At 39.8% G+C, this 18,577-nt stretch overlaps 1 protein-coding gene across 20 annotated transcripts in view; it reads right to left on the minus strand.

Moving 5' to 3' along the window:
• LOC144291774 (uncharacterized) overlaps positions 1-18,577 on the minus strand; it is a 322,394-nt gene that overhangs the window by 266,688 nt on the left and 37,129 nt on the right. The window contains exon 4 of one of the 20 annotated variants that reach the window (XR_013359264.1): positions 7,036-7,377. The exons of the other annotated variants lie outside the window; for them this stretch is intronic. The gene's annotated coding sequence lies outside the window, so the exon portion shown is untranslated. Of the gene's footprint in view, positions 1-7,035; positions 7,378-18,577 lie in introns of those variants that run through there. 20 annotated transcript variants of the gene reach the window in all.

Raw genomic sequence — 18,577 nt, forward strand, 5'->3', positions numbered from 1 at the left:
TTATAAGAAGAAAGAGTGGTATTTTTTTGAAAGAGTCCTAGATTTGATGTTTATGACTTGCTAAAATCTTGTGCATAACTAAAATGCTTTTCTCAACCACTCAAAAGATAAGTTTATAATCATTTATAAAAGAAGTCCCTCCAATCAGACTGGGTGTATATATATAATCTCTGAATCTCTTTCTTTATTCACATATAAAAGTGGCTTGAGGAGGCAGAAATGACTGAAAATGAAATTTCCTTCTACACCTTTTCTTCTTATCCAGAAAAGTCCTTCACCAACATTGTAGGCTGAAATATCAGCATTTCCAAAGAATGTGTAAGTTCATGTTAAGCTGATTATTCCATTAATAAATATTAGAAAAATTTAATAATGACTTCTTTACCTGTAGGACTGAATCACAGCATTATATACACCTACCTAATCGTAGACAGCATTCTCTCAACACCACTGGAAACTGGAAAAAAAAATCTCTCAAGTTTTCACTTCACTGTAAAATATGCCGTTCAATGTGTATGCCAAACTTAAGCAAATTAAAATCGGGTCACAAAGTAGGAAAGGTAGAGGTGTCTAGTACAAACGTGTTCCAAGCAACCAAATGTTTTTGCCCAAAGAAGAAAAAAGGATATCTTTTATTTTAAAAGAAAACATGTACATTAAAGTATTTATAGTCCCCTCCAACTTTATTATATGGTTTATAAGATCATTCTTTTGCTTGAGCCTTTAAAATTTCATTTGATCATGTATTTTCTAACAGGAATATTTTGTATCGAGGATCAATGACGATTGAAGGCTTCAACTTTTGTTGAAAAAAGCATTATACTTCTCAACTCTAGAAATTTTTGTCTAAACAGTAGAAGGCATTTGTATCATACAGATCACCCAGAAGACAAAGCTGTTGACCTACTAATATACAGGTGTTAGTGGTTGTGATGCTGTGTATGGGACACATTTGGACCTCACAATATTAGGTCCCTTCCAAACTGCTGGGCTTGTAGTGGCCCGTGGAACTTTTGATCTTTTTTCTTAGGGTTTGAGTGAATATAACACAGGGGACTTTGTGAACTAACATGATTCTTTCTACTCCTGACTAAAAGGCTCTCTTGCTGATGCCATCATTGATAAAACTGAAAGAAGCCACAGAACATATTTTTTTCTATTTGTTGAAACTCCCTAATTCTTTTAGAGAAAAATATTTTTAAAGCCAAACAAAGCCAAAAAAACAAAACACACTTGACTCTTGAGAAAACAAGTATATGATCTGATAACTATGAAGTATAACTAGAAAATGAGTCAACTGAATTTAAAAGGAATGAATTAGGTCTGTATGTGTCAACAAAGATATAGTTTAAAAATATAGTGTTAAAGGCGGCAACCCTCTTGGATCCCCTCCCTCCTCGGGAGCTTTGTACTATTACTTTGCTATCGCTCAAAAAAACTTGTTTTGCTGCTCACCACTCTATCTGGTCTACCTCCTCATTCTTCAAAGTGGTGTGACCAAGAACTGAGGGCAGGGATGGAGATTAAAAAAAAATCCTGTAACTTTTATGGGGGCTTGTCTGGGATCTCCACCATCATTAAGGACACCTAACTGTGAATAGTGGGCAGCATGTCTCTCTCCCTCTCTCTCTCTCCATTTTGTTTGTTGAAACAATGGGCACCCATCAGTCATGTAAGAACAATTAGCACATCTGCCATTCTTAAGTCTTGGGTGGCAGGCTCTCTGGGCTCCTTTCCAAGTGATCCCCCAACAGAAGTTGGAAATATCCGTTTGGTAAGAACTCAGAACTCCTTTTGGAGCAGATCACCAGATGTGAGGGACCTGGCAAAAACTGAGCAGCCACTGAAGGACCTGACCAAGGCTACTCTTTGAACAGCCTTGATTACTTATTTGCTCCTCTGGACATCCAGAGAGAAACCCCTCAACTACTCTTTTGTCAGCTGATCCCTCCCCTGGGAGAACTAATGAGAAAGCTCTGGATGGTCTCCTAGACATTCCCTTGTGAGTGGTTCAGGTGGCCTCCAAGCGATCTCACTCACAGTTCTCTGTTATGGCAAGGAACAGTCTCCTGTTTCTGACTCCTTCTATCCTGGGCATTTCTAGGACACCCCTCAGACTGGCTACACCACCTATGTGAAGGAATGGCCAAGCAGGGAAAAAGAACTAAGATCTAAGGGATCTCCCAACTTTTTGGTTTCAACGTAGCTTATCCCCGATGGATTTCCCCTCCCTGGGTGCCCATCTTGTCCCTGCATGTGGCTACACCAGACAGAACATTTCTACTAAAAGATTAGGTGGTGTAGAGAGCAAAATGGAGTCAGTCTTTCATGTCAAGCAGGAATCTGTGTCAAGCAGGGGCCTGTGTCAAGCAATGACACAAGAGGTTAAGGTACTGCAGCTAGGAGATAATGCCAGGACCAATGTGAGCTGACACCCCAGAACTGGTAACTGATAATTTTGGAAATAGAAGGAAAACTAGTTGGATTTCCTTCTTGATACTGGAGCTACCTCTTCTGTTCTACTCTCCAACCTGGGCCAACTATCCAACCACAGTACTGTTGTCAAGGGTGTCACTGGGCAGCCCATAGCCAAATTTTTTTCTCACCTTCTGGGATGCACCTGGGGAGATCTAATATTCTCTCACTCTTTCTTAATGCCTGAAAGTCCCACAATCTTTCTTAGGTAGAGATACTAACTCTCATACTGATAGCTCCTGGGCAGACTAGCCTTTGCCTCCCCTTTATAGAGGCTGATATTAATTCCCAGGTTTGGGCAACTCAGACTTAAGTGGGTCAAGCCTTAACCGTAGTGCCTGTTCCCATACAACTGTGTAAGGATCCCACAGCTTTCCCTTGTTGGAAAGGTTTTTAGTGCATACCAGGATACTGTCACTCATGGATACCAGGATAGGGAGGAATGACCTACCCTCTCTATCAGTAGATCAAGGACATATGGACATAGATAAGCTGGTACTTATCGATTAATGTGGGATCTAGAGTAGGAAAAAAGCTTTTAAAAATCTCAAACCGGCCTCACTCAGTGCCCCAGCTTTAAGTCTTCCTACCTTGAGAACTTACAACTTGTATGTGACAGAAAGAAAGGGAGTAGCTTTGGGCCTCCTAACCCAGACCCCAGGGCCAGCTCAACAGCTCAACACCCATGGGATATTTAAGCAAATAGCTGAATCTGGTGGCTTGTAGCATGTGGTGGCTGCCTATCCTCTTGATTCCCTAAGCTCTGAAAATAACCCTGGGACAGATAGAAACCAACTCTGGGATGGAAAAACGTGTGAAGTTTGCCAGAAGAATAACCTGTTCTCCCATCCACAAATCCCCATAGGCATATGGCAAAAGAAAGTTGCCCTGGGGAAGATTGGCAAATGGGCTTCACACATGCCTAAAATGCATGGGTACAGGTACCTCCCAGTTTGGGTAGATACCTTCATGCACTGGGTTGAGGCCTTCCTCTGTAGAACCAAAAAAGCCTCAAAAGTGATAAAGGCACTAGTAAATATCTCAGTTTGGACTCTCCCGTCCCTTTAGTGTGATAACACAGGGAGCATTCAAGGTGTGGGGCACTATCGCTTACATTATGCCTGAAGACTTCAATCCTCAGAACAATGAAGTAGCACAAGAAACAAGTCAAAATTAGGTGTCTCTACTCCTATTGCCTTACTCTGAATTAGGAACATCCCCATTGAAAAGGGCTTGAGTCCCTTCGAGATCTCACGGGAGAACTTTCCTTGTAAATGATCTGCTGATAGACAAGGAAGTCTTTGATTTGTTATATCATTTCATCCCTCCTACAGGGAGCTTTCCCAACTCCCAGCACCAAAATAACCAACCTGTCCCATTTCACCGTGGGGACCAAGTGCTTGTTAGAGCCGGTCTGGCTAAAATCAGCCACTTCAATAGCAGTCAAAATGCCTGCATTTGAAGCCTGGATCCACCATTCCAGAGTCAAACCCTGGTCTCCAAAGGGGCCTAACAACAAGAAACCAAAATCCCTCTGTGAACCCAGAACCCTTATTGCTTTTGAAGCAATAAGACAAATAAGTCTTCATAAATGTTACTTTTCCTCTATCCCTTCAAAATCATAATCCTCATTGAATTCCTTTGCTGCCCTCTCCTCACAGAATGTGGGGAGTTCACTAAAACATCCTCTATCTCTCAACTGATCCTTGGCTATACTCTGTCTTGCATTAGGCTTTGGGCTTTGCTTCCTAAATGCCCCAACCTGTTTTATATTTTACAGAATAAAGGTCACCAAACTCCAAGGTTCCCATGGAGTCTTACATGGAGTTTAAACCAGACATCTACAGGGGAACCTTTGATAGATTCAGACTACAGGGACCCTGACTGCTGCCCTATCCAACACCCCTGACCAGCAGGAAGTAGCTACGATCCTCGCTTCCTTTTTTCCTAACAGCATTTAGGGTTACCTCTTCAGAAGGGGGAATGATGAAGGATACTTGGAAGGCAGGCAGGCAGGGAGAAGGGGCCTCCACCCTAAGGGAGGCCATCCTTAAAAGGATTTTACACCACCCTGGAAGGAGTCCTCTATCCTTTCATATGTGATAGGTAGGTGACAAAATCCTGATTGGATGACAGGCACAAGGAAGGTTAATCAGATTAAAACAGCCTGCTAACAAGCCCATAAAACTCCTAGAGTTAGAAACTCAGGTGGCAACCCCCTGGGGTCCCCTCCCTCTTTGGGAGCTTTGTACTATCACTTTGCTATTGCTCAATAAACCTTGCTTTGCTGCAAGAAAGAAAGAAAAGAAAGAAAAGAAAGAAAGGGAAAGGAAGAAAGACAGGTTAGTGGCAAAAATATTATTTGTGTGTGCCATTTCTTGTCATTTATATTATCATTTAAAATATAAAGCGCAAAGCCAATATTACATTTTTAATAGATATTTTTACTATAAAAATGTGCCAAATAACATTAGAAGCACATGCAACAAGTTTGCAATACTCAGACAGTGTGGGGTCCAGATAAAATCTAGAAGAGGTTTTGCGACCTTTTATAATACTCTAAATTAAAAAGGAAATACATCCCATGTGTTTATATGTCTGTTCAGATATATTCCATGTAGAATTATGTGTAGTAATTATAGTATGTTTCAGATAGATGGATAAATAGATATGACTAAGATTTTGGTCTCTACAACCAGACTTACTGAGCTTGAATCCCTCTGCCTCTAGCTGTGTGATTTTGGACAAGTTACCTAGCTGCTCTGAGCTTCTATTTCCTTATTTTAAAATTCTGATATTAGCACTGCCCTCATAGACTTAATGTGAGGATTCAATTAATTTAAATATTCAAGTGTTTAGAACAGCAATTGAAATATGGCAATCCACAAATATTAAATACACTCACCATTTTACAAACAGAAGGAAAAGCACTGATGGCAAATAGAGTGACTGCAAATAGCGGCTACTTCTGATTTGTGAAATATGACTGCATGCTAGCCTGAAGTATAGTTCCTAAACATTCATTGCCCTTTTCTAGGAGAGGATTAGACTTTTCCATTTCCTTGGCATCCATCTGTCTTCGCCTTGGTCAGTGAAATGGGAGAGAAATTAACATGTATCTTCTGAGCACAATCTCGAAAAACCAGTATGTGATTCACATTTAATGTTTAAATTATAATAAATCTGTGAGGCTCATGTAATGTTTAAATTACAATAAATCTATTTGTTTCTCAACAAGTATAACTCTCACCCATTTTTTTCCCCAGCAAATCTGGTTAGATATCAGGCCATGTCAGACTTGAGCTAGGTACTTCAGATACAAAGAAATACATTCCAGTCTCTGTTCCCAATGTTGGGGAGGGAAGTAATTATGCTTACAAACAAGTAAATCAAAATATATATATTTAAAATATGATATTATTTAAGTGCATTTTTCCCAACGGTCTCATTCTTTCCTGAGATTCAATTGGAAGGACAATGGGTGATAGGTGAACATGAAAATCCATCTAACAGGTTGTCCTGATAGGTGGTCCCCAAGATGCTCTGCAATCAGTAGCCCATTATCCACCTCCAAGTAAGAGTATTTGTAAAGAGGAGGCCAGAAATTGGGGAAAGGAGATTGACGACATTTTCCTTAAAGAGAATTATTAGAAAATTGTGCTCCTTCCCTTTCTCCCAGAGTTCCATCACAACTATCTCAAGACAAGTGAAAGCAGCACTTAAAGACCAGCTGGAAGAGCTTGGCAAGACACTGAACTCTGACTGAATAGCACCTAGAGCGCATCTTGCCAAAAACCACCTGTGAGAAGCTGGCTGAAGCCGTTTGGGTTGCAGAGCAAAAACTGAAGGACATAATAGAAAGAGTATGCAATTCTAGAGTTTAGAAAGACAAAAGGAGTGGGAATTTCACCTGGGAAAAAAAGAGTTTGTAAGAGAAAGCAGAACCAGGGTCATCTTAAAAGCCCCCAGGGCCAAAGGAGGAACCTGATGGGGTGAGGTGACTCAGGTGGTCCATCAGGGGGCACACTGCTCCTGCAAACAACTAGTGCGGTGGCAGGTGCCTTCAGGATGGGGATACTGGTGAAGAATAGGCAATAACTTCCAAGAGGACCAGATTATGCCTTCCCAAAATATACCACTTTGGAATAATGATTATTTTAAGCTGAAGACATTTAAGAGTCAACAGATGCAAAATAATTAATAATAATAATAATAATAATAATAATAATACATGCTTTCTTTAGAGCATCCATTACCTAACTAAAGCCAGCAATTTCTGTGAAATAAAGCTGCCATAAATTCCTCTTCAGGGCATATTTACCCCCAAAAGTACATAGAACAAACCTACTTTATATCTCGTCTCCAAAGGAGTTTTATAGTTCTGAGGAGATAGAAAGACCACTTACACCTCCATAGATAAACCTTATCATATTTGTTTTCACATCACCTACGAAGTTGGTTCTGTCCATCCCTTGTGGTTATTCATCATGGAGTTTCTCCTGGGTATATTGGGGCCGTGTGCAAAAACGGTTTCCTTTTCTCCAGTTAATCTGTCTCTTGCCAGTTTAATGGGCAGAGCCCTGTCCACTGAATTTAAGAGGATAGAGGCAACTGGTTTTGTGTGTGTGTGGTTTTTTTCATCCTCCACATATCCCAGAGATTAAAGGGCCAGAATTTGGACATTTGTCATACAAGTGCCAGGCCAGAGAGACTTGGCCTTTTCTGCAAATCCTTTTTCACTCCAATGCCTAACCTCAGAGTGCAGCTAGTGACTGGGAGCAAGAGGAAAACAGAGAGATGGAAAGTGCAAGTACCTCCTCTGCCTCTCGGCAGTCAGGCCTGTAGTGAAGCAGGGAGTTGGAAATGGAGTTTTACATTAGCCCGGACTGGCTTTTCTTCTTCCTGTGAAGAAATCATTCACATAAAGTGAAAATGCTAAGTGTACAGCTGGATGACTTTTATATATCTCTACTTGTACATAACCACCACTCAGATCTGCAGAGTAAATAGCCATTAACTGATCTCTCTCACTTTTAGATGGTTAACTCTTTTTGACTTTGTACAAATGGAATCATAGTATAAAATCTTTTGTATCTAGCCTTCTTTCTGTTGATAATATGTCTGTGAGCGTCATCCAGAATGTTGTGTGTGTTAATGGTGCTTTTTAGTTGTTGTAATAACTTCCATTGTGTGAATGTATCACCATCAAGTTTATCCATTTTATTGTTGGTGGACAAGCTGTTTCCAGGCTGTGGCAATTATGAATAAAACTGCTATGAACATATTTGTACAAATGTTTCTCTTAGCTGCCTACCCAGGAGAGTTACTGAGTCACTGAAGACCACATTTAACATTAGCAGATGCTGTCAAATAATTCCAAGTGATGTGAAAATTTACACTGCAATCGGCAGAGTTGGAAAGTTCCAGTTGCTCTACTTCCTCATTTAAAATTTTATATTTGATGGTCTTCTAAATTTGAGCCATTTTGTAGTGGGACGTTATTGTATTTCCCCAATAAGTGATGATGTCGAACTCTTTTTATGCGTATTGATCATTGCTTTGTAAATGTGTGTGTGCACACACTTGTGTATATTCTCTGTGCTAATCTTTTGGCCATTTTCACCATTTTTATTGCAGTTTGTTTTCTGTACTTATAGTTATTTATATACTGATGATATAAATCCTTAGATACATAAATATATAGATATAAAAATCACAATATCTTCCCCAGGGCATGGGTTGGCTTTTTATTCTCTTAGTGGTGTTTTTTGATGAACAGAAATTCTTACTTTTGAAGCATTCTATTTTAACAATTATGATTATTCATTTTGTGTACTGTTTAGAAAATCTTTATCTATCCCAAGATCACAAAACTAATCTATATTTTCTTCCAGAAGCTATTTTGTTTTATATTCTTTGCTGAAGTGTCAGATCCAGAGCAAGCTAATCTTTGTGTAGGTATGAAGAGACATCAAAATAAATTTTTCCCTTGTAGATATCCAATTGATCCAGCATCTTTTATTGAAAAGATCATTCTATCACACTGAGTCATAGTAGCGCCTTTGTCAAATATCAGATCTGTTTCTGGACTATTCTATTTCACTATTTTATATGTCCACACTTATCTAATACCATATTGTCTGATTTACTTTAGCTTTATGGTAAAGTTTGATATTGATAATGCAAATGCTCAAATTTTGTTCTTCAAAATTATTTTAGCTATTTTACTTGGTACTTTCAAGTAAATATTTAAACAGCTTTATACAAGGCTTTTAATTAATGAAAATGAGACATTTATTGCCTTAACATGATCAGAAAAATTCTGGAATCTCTAACATACAGATATGGAAAAAAATATAAAAGAGAGAATTAGAAAGTTAGTGGATAAAATAAGTACTACTTTTTGCTTATACCTCATCAAGTCCAGCTCATTCAATAGCGAAATTGTAATAATATCATAAATCCCCCAGGAAAATTGTATATAATTAGCTATATATTTGAAGAGAAGAAAGAAAATATTATAACTGTATTTATGAGGGTAAAATTTAACTGCTTCTTGAGGTATAAATAAACCTCAACAAATAACTAAACTATAAAAGAAATTTATTTTATGGAACAGAGTATAGGGATATGGCGAAAAATATGGGCAATGTAATCAGTAGTACTTAACAAAGGGTAGTAAAGCCTCCAATCACAGAGCCATTACGCTGATATTCAAAATGAAGACTAAGAGCTTCCAGGTCAAGATGGCAACATAGGGGGATACCTGGGTGGCTCAGTGGTTTGGCGCCTGCCTTTGGCCCAGGGTGTGGTCGTGGAGTCCCAGGATCGAGTCCCACATTGGGCTCCCTGCATGGAGCATGCTTCTCCCTCTGCCTGTGTCTCTGCCTGCCTCTCTCTCTCTCTCTCTCTCTCTCATGAATGGATAAATAGAGTCTTTAAAAAAAAAAAAAAAAGATGGCAACATAGGAAGATCCTGAACTCACCTCCTCCACATATGTACTAAATCTACACCTGTTTATAGAGCAATTCATCCTGAGGAAGAACTCCGGGCTAACTGAACAGTTTCTGCATAACAAAGGATAGAAAAACCACATAAAGGCAAGAAAGAAGAAACTCCCACTCCCAATGCTGAGAACTGCAATTGGGAGGGATAGTACTGAGGAACTCAGAGCAGATTCCTCCGCCTTAAGGCACAGAAAAAAACCAGGGTTTAAAAGAGCAACTAGAATGTAAAGGAACTAGTCCTAGAACCCCATCAAATGGTGAGGGAGCTACTAGAACTCTGTCCAGACCAAAGGGGCTGCCAAATGCCATAATTGTATTCCCCTACACCATGATAGTGCCATCAGGAGTTGGGTCTAGGTGCTCTGGCCAGTCAATCCCCTCAGTGAGCCCTAAACCCTGAGCCCCTGGCTCACACCATCCCAAGCAATCCTACCAAGGCAGCTCTGGCATTGCACACATTGGGACACACTAGATCAGAGCTTCCTACAATTCCAGCCAGCTCACCAATGTGACACAGGTGAAAAGCACACTGCAACATTGTAGGCCCACACCACTCTGGCTCCAGCTGCTATATGAGGGTATCCCTTAAGTGAGTGCCTAGGACCCCCTGGCACATGTCCACCATGGCTCTAGCTCCTGTCAGGTTATGCCCCATGTGAAAACCCCAGGACACCCCAGCCTGAATGTAGCTCTGGCTCTAGCTGCCCCACAGGGAAGTGCGCCAGGACCTCCCAAGCCATTCTGACCTCAGTTCCAACCACCCTGCCAGGTTGACTGCAGTGAGCATCCCAGGATACTACAACTTGCACCCACTTTAGTTTCGGCTGTTTTGTCAGAGTGTCTTCTATGTGGGGCACCCCAAGACCACTAGCTTGTACCTACTTTAGCTTCAGCTGTCCTCCCAGGGCACCCTCCATGCAGAGAGCCCAAAACCACACCAGCCAATGCCCACTTCAGCTCCAGCCATCCCACCAGGGCAACCCCAGCACACAGTGCCCTGGGATCACCAGGCCATGCCAACCATGATTCCAATCAACCAGCCAAAATCACCAGACAGATACAGTCTACATAGGGGATCCCCAATACAAGACCATTTCTTCAGTTTAGGAGTAGTTGTTCTGCCTATTTACTTATTTCTATTTTTAAAAAATATTTTATTATTTATTTATTTATTTATTTATTTATTATTTATTTATTTGAGAGAGAGAGAGCACGTGTGCATGCATGTGAGCACACAAGCAGTGTGAGGGGCAGAGTGGGAGGGAGAGGGAGAGAATCCCAAACAGACTCTGTACTGAGCATGGAGCCTGATGAGGAGGTCCATCCCATGACCCCGAGATCATGACCCAAGCCGAAACCAAGAGTCAGTCACTCAACCAACTGCGCCACCCAGGTGCCCATGTTCTGCCTAATTTAAAGAAATAAACACAATTGAGCAAAATAAGAGACAGAGGAATATGTCCCAAACATAATGGAGATCTGGACAAAACCTCAGAAAAAGAATTAAATGAAATGGAGAAAACCGATTGACTTGATAAACAGTCCAATTGCTGGACTAGAGAGAAGCATGGATGAACTTAGAAAGAACTTCAAAAAAAAAAAAAAGAGAGAGAGAGAGAGAGAGAGCGAGAATGAACAAAAGAACCAATCATTGTTGAAGAATACAAAAACTTAAGTGAAAAATACACTAGAGGCAACCAATGATAGATTTGAGGATGTAGGAGAACAGGTCAGTGATCTGGAAGACAGGGTAATGAAATGCATCCAAGTTAAACAGGAAAAAAAAAAAGAGTTTAAAAAAATATAGATTGAGATCTTTTAGATAGGGGTGCCTGGCTAGCTCCATTGGTAGAGTATGTAACTCTTGAACTGGGGGCTATGAGTTTGAGCCACATGTTGGGTATAGAGATTACTTATTCATGAGAGACACAGAGAGAGAGGCAGAGACATAGACAGAGGGAGAAGCAGGCTCCCTCTGGGGAGCCTGAGGTGGGACTTAATCCCAGTATCCCAGGATCACGACCTGAGCCAAAGGTAGATGCTTAACCACCGAGCCACCCAGATGCTCCAAAAATTAAATCATTTAAAAGAAAAAAAAAATAGAGATCTTTTGGACAACACCAAGATAATTCCTGAAAGCATCCCTAACCTGGGAAAGGAAACAGACGTCCAGGTTCAGAAATCACAGAAAGTTCCAAACAAGATGAACCCAAGAAAGTCTACACTATGACACATAATAATTAAAATATCAAAGATTAAAGGTCAATTTTAAAAGGCATCCAAATTGGTAAGGAAGAAATGACAAATGACATCCACTAAAACACTATTAGAAATAATAAATGAATTCAGTAAAGTTGCAGGATCTAAAATTAATATACAGAAATCTGTTACATTTCTATACATTAAAAATGAAGTAGCAGAAAGAGAAATTAAGGAAACCATTGTATTTGTAAGTGCACCAAAAAGAATAAAATACCTAGGAATATACTTTTAATAAGGAGGTGAAAGACCTATACTTCGAAAACTATAAAATGTTGATAGAAGAAATTAAAAATGACACAAGTGAAAAGATATTCCATACGCACAGATTGCAAGAAGTAATATTGCTAAAATGTCCATACTGCCCAAAGCAATCTACAGGTTTAATGCAATCCCTATCAAAGTTCTAGTAGTATTTTTCATAAGACTAAGACAAATAATCCTAAAATTTGTTTGGAACCACAGAAGATCCCAAAGAGCCAAAGCAAGCTTGAGAAAAAACAAAGCTGGGGGTATCACAATTACAGTTTTCAAGATACACTACTTCAAAGTTGTAATAATCAAAACAATATGGTACTGGCATGAAAACAGATACATAAATCAAGAGAGGAGAAAAGAGAGCTCAGAAATAAGCCTATACTTATATGGTTAATTAATCTACAACAAAAGAGGCAAGAACATAAAATGGGAGAAAGACTGTTCAATAAACGGTGCTGGGAAAAATGGGCATCTATCTGCAAAAGAATGAAACTGGACTACTTTCTTATACCATACACAAAGAGAAACTCAAAATGGATTAAAGACCTAACTAAATGTGAGATTTGAAATCCTAAAACTTCTTAAAAATAAACAAACAAAAAACCCCATAGGCCGTAATCTATTTGACATCAGCCTTTAGCAATATTTTTATAAATATGTCTCCTCAGGCAAGGGAAACAAAAGCAAAAATAAATTATTGGCACTAAAAAATCAAAAGGTTTTGCACAATGAAAGAAACTATCAGCAAAACAAGAGAGCATCCAGTGAATGAGGAAAGATATTTGCAAATTATGTATTTGATAAGGGGTTAATATCCAAAATATATAAAGAACTTATTCATCTCCACACCAAAACAAAACAAAAACCACAAATAATCCAATTAAAAATGGAAAGAGGACTTGAATAGACATTTTTCCAAAGAAGACCTACGGATAGCGAACAGACACATGAAAAGAAATTCAACATCACTGATCATCAGGATAATGCAAATCAAAACCACAGTGAGAGAGTTCACCTCACACCTGTTAAAATGGCAGATATCAAAAGGACCTGAAATAATAAGTGTTTGTATGAAAGTGGAGAAAAATGGAACCCTCTGGGTGGGAATGTAAATTGGTGTGGCTGTTGTGGAAAACAGAATAGAAATTTTTCAAATATTTTAAAATAGAAATACTATATGCTCCTGTAATCCCAATTTTGGGTATACTTACCCAATATAAACAAAAACACTAATTCTAAAAGATATATGCACCCCTGTGTTTATTGTAGCATTATTTACAATTGCCAAGAAGATATGGAAGCAACCTAAGTATCCATTGATAGATAAATGGATAAAGAAGATGTGGTATATGTAGGCAATAGAATATTATTTAGCCATAAAAAATAATGAGATCTTACCATTCATGTTAACATGTATAGGGCATTATGCTAAGTGAAATAAGTCAGACAGAGAAAGACAAATACCATCTTATTTCACTTATAGGTGAGATCTCAGTAACAGACAAGCAAACAAAAGCAGAAACAGACGCATAAATACATGAAACACACTGAGGATTGCCAGGGGGATGGAGGGATGGGAAAAATGGGTGAAGAGGAGTGAGAGATACAGGCTTCCAGTTATAAAATCAGTAAGTAACTGGGATGAAAGGTACAGCATAAATAACATAGTCAATGCTATTGTAAGAATGCTGTATGGTGACATATGGTAGCTATACTTGTGGTCAGCACAACATAAGGGATATAGCTGTTGGATCATGATGTTGCACAGCTGAAGATAATGTAACACTATGTATCAACTATAATTTAAAAAAAGAAGGAAAAAGGAAAATAGAGATAGAGAGGCCCAGAGATCTCACCGGTCCATTTCACCGTGTGAGGACACAGCAAGAAGTCTATAACTCAGGAGAAAGCCTTCACCCGTCCATGCAGACACTCACATCTCAGACTTGTAGCCCCCAGAACTATGAGACATAAAATGTCTGTTATTTATATAAGAAAACAACAAAAAGAGATTAAGACCATGGTCAGCGTCAGTCTTCCATGCTCTCTTGTCATACTTTTCCATTCCTTTCTAGCAGAAAGCATAACTTGTGTTTCTAAGAAATTCTGAAAATCTTAAAGAGAAGCCTATTGTGCTCAGCATAATCCCACAATTCAGACTGTATGTATAAAAACTTATTTGAGAAAAATAAATCTAAACAATCTTTTATTTAATATTTACCTTGAAAATGTACTGTGTGTCAGGCACATTTTAAAACATTTGGGGATATGAGGGTGAGCAAATAGAATCTCTACACCGATGGAATAGAATGGAGTTTGTATTCTAGTGAGGAAAATAGAGAGTAACCAGGTTCAGTATAGGGTTAAGTTGTATAAGGACTCGGAGAGAGTAAGGCCTGGTTGAAGACAGAGGGACACAGTGAGTGAGTGCGTGGCAGGGAGGACCTGAGTCAGAGAGATGGCTCCGAAAGGACAGAAATGACAAAACACCCACACCAGCCTCTGGAGGAAGAGGGAAGAGCCAATCAGAGGCCCTAAGGCAGCAAAAGCTAGAAGAATTCAATAAATAGCAAGAAAAGTAGTGCACAAGTGATAAAGTGAATGAAGGAAAAGTGATAGGGGGTGAATCCTAAAGACAACCAGGACCCAAAGCACCTGGGGCTGGTAGACAGGAGTGACAACTCTGGATTTGTTGCACATATGAGGAACATCCATTGCAAAAATTTGAGCAAAAAAATGATGCAATTGATAAATGTTTTTGAAAAACTCGATGTGGCTCCTGTTTGAAAAATAGGCTAGGGGATCCCTGGGTGGCTCAGCAGTTTAGCACCTGCCTTCTGCCCAGGGCATGATCCTGGAGTCCCGGGATCGAGTCCTACATCGGGCTCCCTGCATGGAGCCTGCTTCTCCCTCTGCCTGTGTCTCTGCCCCTCTCTCTCTCTCTGTATCTCTCATGAATGAATAAATAAAAATCTTAAAAAAAAAAAAAGAAAAATAGGCTAGAGTTGGGGTGGTAAAGAAACAATAATGGAAGTAGGGAGACCAGTGGGAAGGTCCTGTAGTGCTTTAGGAAAGAGATCATGGATGCAGAGTGTGGCACAGTAGGTATGGAAGAGACCCAAACTGGCTTTAGGACAGCTCGTGTGGATAAAGCTGACAGGCTTCATCAATGGATTGGATGTAGGGTGAGTGAGAAATAGGGAATCCAGGCTGCCTTCTAAATTTAGGGCCTGAGCAACTGGGTGATCAGAGACAATATTTCTATTAAGCGATGGAAGTGATGGGAAGCATCGGATCTGGGACAGGAAGCAGTCAAGTCTCCTGTTTGGACATAAATTCTAGATGTCTTCCAGATATCCCAGTAGAGGCGCTAATTCAGCAGTGAGAGATCTGAATCTGAAGTGTTAGCATCAGTCACAACTGGAGGTGTTAATCTGGAAACAATCAGCACTAAGGTAATACAAGTTATGACATTGGATAAAATAATCTAGAGAGAACATAGACTTGGAGGGCTCTTAGTATTCAGAAAAGCAAGGCTATTGAGAGTGGTTCAGGATACATGAAGTTTTATCTAGAAGACAAACAGGAGTCCATGCAGCCATTCAGTACCAAGGAGAAGGCACGACTGAGTCCAAGTGGGTTATCTCGCTCTTGGCCACGGAACACATGAGACAGTAAAGCCTAAGGATTAAGCCCTCAGGATGTGAAGCCAGACAGACCTGCCTTCTAACAGGCCACTACCTTCTGTGATATTAGGAAAATGCACAACCTTGCCAGCTCTGTTTCCCCACCAGCGAAATGAGCATCTCATCATCCCTAGCTCAGACAGTGTTATGAGAAATGAAGGAAAGGATGGGTAGCACTTAGCACAATGCTTAGTTAGCACTTAGTAATCACGCAGTAAATAGGCGTTGGGTTGTGATTTGATGATTCTGTTGTATTTCCTTAATTTCTCCTTGTGTGTTAGACTTTTAAACTTGTTTCAGTAAATGAAAACAATTTAAAGATCTTAAGAGGGAAATGAGGTAGGGAAAGAAAATTCACATCAGCTTAAATATATCTTATAGAGAGTAGGTAATAAAGCTAAATGAGGACACAAAGATTATAAATTTTAATCACAGACAGAAAGGTGTTGTAAGAAGAGCATAATTTCACATCAAGACAGCAAGTCTTGAGCTAATTCTTTCATTAAAGCAGTGGTAAGAACCATTCTGGAAAAAAAAAAAAAAAGTGTTTTGTGGCAACTTTACCTGTGAAGTTTTGAAAGATTTGCACTCAGTAAATGTAGCATCATTTAGTTTTTCTTCCCTCCACAGTAATTATAAAATTCTGGAGGGAGGAAAAAATATAATTCTTTCCAGGAATGAGAAGAAAGGAAGTTAATGCTTCAGGCGGTAATGAACAAAATCACTTTTGAATATGCACTTTCAGAAGAGGTCCCATGCTGTGGACTGAAGTTGAAAGGAACTGCAATCATTGTGTCTGGCATGAAATACCTCTAAGTATATTTTACAACAATATCTTAGTGTATGCCTGCCAGATACATGACAACAGGTGAGTAATTTTCAGAAAATCCTAATGTGATTGATGAATAACAATTATTTATAATAATTGAATTATATTATAAACCAAATTATTTATAATAATCTCAGGTTCAAAACTGAAGAGGGGCGGAGTTTCTCTTTTCTACTTAAAAATTATCTAAAGACAGTGATGTGAAACTGAGTGCTAATGCAAATTAGGACTAGATATGAGAAGCAACAGGCCTCAACCATCTACCCAGCTTTTCCTCACTTCTAATCTTTCCCAGCAGGTGAGCTCAAGCTTTTACCTCCTGGGGAGGAGGTCAGAAGGACCAGGCCAGAGGGCAGGGCTGGGGGAAGTGGTAGGCAGCCCCTCCCTGGAAGTAGGGAGTTTGAGAGGGGGGAACCCCCATGCTCCCCATTCCCAAGTCCAGACTCTCCATATCTGTGGATAACAAGAGTGTCAAGTAATAGGGAAATTCCTGGAAATTCAGCTGCTGATTGGAAATCCAAGTCCATTTTGTTCAAGATGACCTCTCTCGGGATCCCTGGGTGGCTCAGCGGTTTGGTGCCTGCCTTCAGCCCAGGGTGCGATCCTGGAGTCCCGGGATCGAGTCGTGCGTCTGGCCCCTTGCATGGAGCCTGCTTCTCCCTCTGCCTGTGTTTCTCTCTGTGTCTCGCATGAATAAATAAATAAAATTAAAAAAAAAAACTGATTTAAAAAAAAAAAAAGATGACCTCTTTCTTTGTGGTCAATGTTAGCATTTTGTAATACTTAGGCACTCTCCTGGGAGGATGTGCATATGAGTTTGCCTTCTCTGACTTAAGGAGAGAAGAGATACAGAGCAGCCTGCCTCGTGCTCTGAGGAGCTTCCATGAGACCAGCGCACCCTGGAAAGGTACTGCCTGCAGGACATGGAGCAATTTCAGAGACTTTGAATGCCCGGTGGTTCCCAAACTGTTGGGGGCCGCCTTGTCAGCCAGAATAGATCTTGATACACTTAGGACCACTTATATACGTGACTGGCTAACTGAAAGCAAAACCATAATGAAATGTAACTAAAGACAGGCATATTTTCTTCAGGGGGTCTCTGTATATAGTTTATTGAGCAAACATGTCTTACCAGAATGACCTGAATACCTGGAGCAACACAAACTCTAAATTCTTGGATAACTCATCACAGACAATGAGAGGCAGAGGTGGTGCTAGTCTGTAAGAATATTCTCTGCCAACCAACACAGTCTGATATTTCAGGTATAAACTTCTCTTCTTCCTCATTGTAGTTTATCCTTAGTGAAAGGGACACAGAAATCATGGTAAACTCAGGAATACAAGTTATATTTTAATAACCTCATTGCTCCAGGAGAAAGGTGGAATATATGTATGTGCATGTATGCCCCATGTTTTGGATGTAGACTCCCCCCAGATACACTTTAGTCCAGAATTTTTGTTATTAAGCTTTGAATAGCTCTAGCATATTTTCTGAATATAATTCACTCAAGATAGTAATTGATCAACATTACCAAAAACGCTATGAATGATAAAATATATAATTATAACTATATATATAAAGATTATATATATAAAGATTGTATTTATTTATCCATGAGAGACAGAGAGAGAGAGGCAGAGACATAGGCAGAGGGAGAAGCAGGCTCCGCATAGGCAGAGGGAGATGCAGGACTTGACCCTAGGACCCCAGGATCACAATGTGAGCCAAAGGCAGATGCTCAACCACTGAGCCACCCGGGTGCCCCAACATGATATATATTATATGATTTAATATAATCACAACTTTTATGAGACATGAAAAAAATAATTATAGGCTAAATGTATTTTTTATTTTTTAAATATTGTATTTAGTTATTTAAGAGAGAGAGAGCAGGAGCATGAGTGAGGGGAGGTGGGGAGCAGCAGGCAGAAGAAGAGAGAGAAGCAGACTCCAGCTGAACAGGGAGCCTGATGCAGGGCTGGACTCCCAACCCCAAGATCATTACATGAGCCCCCAAGATCATGATGTGAGCCAAAGGCACATGCTTAACTGACTGAGCCA

This window comes from Canis aureus, chromosome 20, assembly GCF_053574225.1.
Source record: "Canis aureus isolate CA01 chromosome 20, VMU_Caureus_v.1.0, whole genome shotgun sequence".
Classification (NCBI taxonomy): domain Eukaryota; kingdom Metazoa; phylum Chordata; class Mammalia; order Carnivora; family Canidae; genus Canis; species Canis aureus.